The following is a 4,927-nucleotide window of genomic DNA, read 5'->3' on the forward strand; positions in this document are numbered from 1 at the left end:
CAGAGTTTTCATTTTTCATTTATTTTGGTATAGCCCCTGTGAGCCATTCGGCTCTTGAATCGGCTGCAAGGGCAACAACAAACACAAATACTGAAACGTGAACAATAAAAACGTCTTAAAGTGACTGCTTTGTGTTGACTGTGCAAACAGAAAAATCCACGGGGGAAAAAAACCCATCAAAATATTCCTGAATTAGCACCGTGTACACCACCAACGCTGCGTGAAAATAACAACAACAACTTTTGATTTAAAGCTTTCGTGACTGCAGTAATTCATATTCTTAGTTTTTTCGGTAAAGTCACCACGTTGAAGGGAAACAACAAAATAATAAAATATATATAAAACAATAAAAAATTCTCACGACGTTTCGACCATAACTCAAGCGGTCATCTTCAGGTGTGTTGATTTGCATAAATTTATTTTTAATTTGTTAAACGGCGCATTTATTTATTTATAAAAACGTCAGCGCCACGCGCAACGATTTGGCAATTTATTTAGGACTAGTCCATCTATATTCTGAAAAGAGGAGGGGGGGAGACGAATTTTTTTTTAATGTATGCTGTCTGAAAGCCACTGTAAGCGTGAACAATCAATTAAGACCTGAAATGGTTTATCAAATCCTTCCAATGATTGCTAAGCCCAGAATCCATCTTTCTCGGTTGAAATTGTCTCTGTGTTTGTATATGGTGGATAGCCTCATGAACGAATCTCTCATGGTAACCGTAAGTGTGAACAATCAATTAAGACCTGAAATGGTTTATCAAATCCTTCCAGTGATTGCTAAGCCAGAATCCATCGGTTGAAATTGTCTCTGTGCTTGTATATGTGGATAGCCTCATGAACGAATCTCTCATGGTAACCGTAAGCGTGAACAATCAATGAAGACCCCGAGATGGTTTATCAAATCCTTCCAATGATTGCTAAGCCCAGAATCCATCTTTCTCGGTTGAAATTGTCTCTGTGCTTGTATATGTGGATAGCCTCATGAACGAATCTCTCATGGTAGCCAGATGGCTTACAGAGAACCTCTGTCTTGGAGAAGTCAATGTCGTGTGAGCCTACTGAATTATAACAATGATCAATCAATTAAGACCTGAAATGGTTTATCAAATCCTTCCAATGATTGCTAAGCCCAGAATCCATCTTCTCGGTTGAAATTGTCTCTGTGTTTTTATATGTGGATAGCCTCATGAACGAATCTCTCATGGTAACCGTAAGCTCGAACAATCAATGAAGACCCCGAAATGGTTTATCAAATCCTTCCAATGATTGCTAAGCCCAGAATCCATCGGTTGAAATTGTCTCTGTGCTTGCATATGTGGATAGCCTCATGAACGAATCTCTCATGGTAACCGTAAGCGTGAACAATCAATGAAGACCCCGAAATGGTTTATCAAATCCTTCCAATGATTGCTAAGCCAGAATCCATCTTCTCGGTTGAAATTGTCTCTGTGTTTGTATATGGTGGATAGCCTCATGAACGAATCTCTCATGGTAGCCAGATGGCTTACAAAGAACCTCTGTCTTGGAGAAGTCAATGTCGTGTGAGCCTACTGAATTATAACAATGATCAATCAATTAAGACCTGAAATGGTTGATCAAATCCTTCCAATGATTTCTAAGCCCAGAATCCATCGGTTGAAATTGTCTCTGTGCTTGTATATGTGGATAGCCTCGTGAACGAATCTCTCATGGTAACCGTAAGCGTGAACAATCAATTAAGACCTGAAATGGTTGATCAAATCCTTACAATGATTGCTAAGCCAGAATCCATCTTCTCAGTTGAAATTGTCTCTGTGTTTGTATATGGTGGATAGCCTCGTGAACGAATCTCTCATGGTAGCCAGATGGCTTACAGATAACCTCTGTCTTGGAAAAGTCAATGTCAAAGATGTTCTGAATCGAACCGAACATTAAACTAATTTTTCAATGGTGCAGTATATTTATTCTAGTAGTGGCACTCCAAACTCCCGGGGTGGTGTATTATCATCTTGTGCTAATCACAAGCTTTGCCAGTAGTGGTACGTTTCGTGCTAATTTCCTTTGCCAAGGCGTTTTAAAGTTTACCCCCTAACAGCTTAAAGGGAGGCGACCGGCGCTTTGGCTTTCTTCACTCCAACACTGTCCGCTGGACAGTTTGGTCCCTTAGTTTCATAGTGGACAGAGACACACAGAGACACACAGGGGCAGAGACACACAGAGACACAGGGACAGAGACACACAGAGACACACAGGGACAGAGACACACAAAGACACACAGGGACAGAGACACAGACACACAGGGACAGAGACACACAGACACACAGAGACACACAGAGACACACAGACACACAGGGACAGAGACACAGGGACAGAGACACACAGAGACACAGGGACAGAGACACACAGAGACACAGGGACAGAGACACACAAAGACACAGGGACAGAGACACACAGAGACACAGGGACAAAGACACACAGAGACACAGGGACAGAGACACACAGAGACACAGGGACAGAGACACACAGAGACACAGGGACAGAGACACACAGAGACACAGGGACAGAGACACACAAAGGCACCCAGGGACAGAGACACACAGAGACACAGACACACAGAGACACAGAGACACACAGAGACACAGAGACACACATAGACACACACAGACACACAGAGACACACAGAGACACACACAGAGACACACAGAGACACACATAGTTCATAGTTTTCATTTTTCATTTATTTTGGTATAGCCCCTGTGAGCCATTCGGCTCTTGAATCGGCTGCAAGGGCAACAACAAACACAAATACTAAAACGTGAACAATAAAAACGTCTTAAAGCGACTGCTTTGTGTTGACTGTGCAAACAGAAAAATCCACGGGGGGAAAAAAAACCATCAAAATATTCCTGAATTAGCACCGTGTACACCACCAACGCTGCGTGCAAATAACAACAACAACAACTTTTGATTTAAAGCTTTCGTGACTGCAGTAATTCATATTCTTAGTTTTTTCGGTAAAGTCACCACGTTGAAGGGAAACAACAAAATAATAAAATATATATAAAACAATAAAAAAAATTCTCACGACGTTTCGACCATAACACAAACGGTCATCTTCAGGTGTGTTGATTTGCATAAATGTATTTTTATTTTTAAACGGCGCATTTATTTATAAAAACGTCAGCGCCACGCGCAACGATTTGGCAATTTATTTAGGACTAGTCCATCTATATTCTGAAAAGTGGAGGGGGGAGACGATTTTTTTTTTAATGTATGCTGTCTGAAAGCCACTGTAAGCGTGAACAATCAATTAAGACCTGAAATGGTTTATAAAATCCTTCCAATGATTGCTAAGCCCAGAATCCATCTTCTCGGTTGAAATTGTCTCTGTGTTTGTATATGGTGGATAGCCTCGTGAACGAATCTCTCATGGTAGCCAGATGGCTTACAAAGAACCTCCGTCTTGGAGAAGTCAATGTCATGTGAGCCTACTGAATTATAACAATGATCAATCAATTAAGACCTGAAATGGTTTATCAAATCCTTCCAATGATTGCTAAGCCCAGAATCCATCTTCTCGGTTGAAATTGTCTCTGTGTTTGTATATGGTGGATGGGCTCGTGAACAAATCTCTCATGGTAGCCGTAAGTGTGAACAATCAATTAAGACCTGAAATGGTTTAAAAAATCCTTCCAATGATTGCTAAGCCCAGAATCCATCTTCTCGGTTGAAATTGTCTCTTTGTTTGTATATGGTGGATAGCCTCATGAACGAATCTCTTATGGTAACCGTAAGTGTGAACAATCAATTAAGACCTGAAATGGTTTATCAAATCCTTCCAATGATTGCTAAGCCCAGAATCCATCTTCTCGGTTGAAATTGTCTCTGTGCTTGTATATGTGGATAGCCTCATGAACGAATCTCTCATGGTAACCGTAAGTGTGAACAATCAATTAAGACCTGAAATGGTTTATCAAATCCTTCCGATGATTGCTGAGATAGAATCCATCTTCTCGGTTGAAATTGTCTCTGTGATTGTATATGCAAATCAACACACCTGAAGACAACCGTTTGTGTTATGGTCGAAACGTCGTGAGAATTTTTTTTATTGTTTTATATATATTTTTTATTATTTTGTTGTTTCCCTTCCAACGTGGTGACTTTACCGAAAAAACTAAGAATATGAACAACAACATCAACAACCACAAGACAACTAAGATTTAGGCCATCAGTGTCTTAACTCCGTACTACAATAAACACACAAAAACACCGTTTTCGAAATCACCAAAATAAAAGCCGTCAATGCAATGTTAACAGTGATCACAGGGACAGTGTGACCGAGATTTTAACAATAAACCACGTTAATAAATTATAACACCAAAAAAATCCAGAGCCATATTTTAGGCCACTGAATTAGCAGTGGCAGCTAAAGGGGGGGTTGTGCAACTCCTCCACCTGATGAAGGCCGCTTGTGTTGTGGCCGAAACGTCGTGATTTTTTTGTTGTTGTAATATTTTTTTGTTGTTGTTTAAACTGCGCGGTGACTTTTACCGAACGATGACGTCACCTACAAAGAGAAAACGCACCAGCGCGGTGACGTCACTTGCGGCAACCAATTGTGGAAACGACGATGGCGTCACCGCGTAAACCCCCCCGGCGCGGTGACGTCACCACGTCACGCGGCGCCTAGTATGAAACGATGACGTCCCCGCGTCGTTTTTTACGCGTTGACGTCGTCTCGATGGTTGTTTACGCGCTGACGTCACCACCCTGGCCTTTCCGCGGTGACGCCATAGTCCTCACGACAGCATCGTATTTACAAATAAAGGCGACGTCGTCTCGTCAAAACCTACGCGGTCTGACGTCACCCCCACCACCCGCGCGCTCTCGCGCGTCTGACGTCACTCGTGCGCATTACAACACCGGCCGCTCATTGGCTGAGCTG

The sequence above is a fragment of the Petromyzon marinus genome, unplaced genomic scaffold (genome assembly GCF_048934315.1).
Source record: "Petromyzon marinus isolate PM22_M1 ecotype Great Lakes invasive population unplaced genomic scaffold, UKy_Petmar_22M1.pri1.0 PM_Scaffold_302, whole genome shotgun sequence".
NCBI classification, from domain to species: Eukaryota; Metazoa; Chordata; class Hyperoartia; order Petromyzontiformes; family Petromyzontidae; genus Petromyzon; species Petromyzon marinus.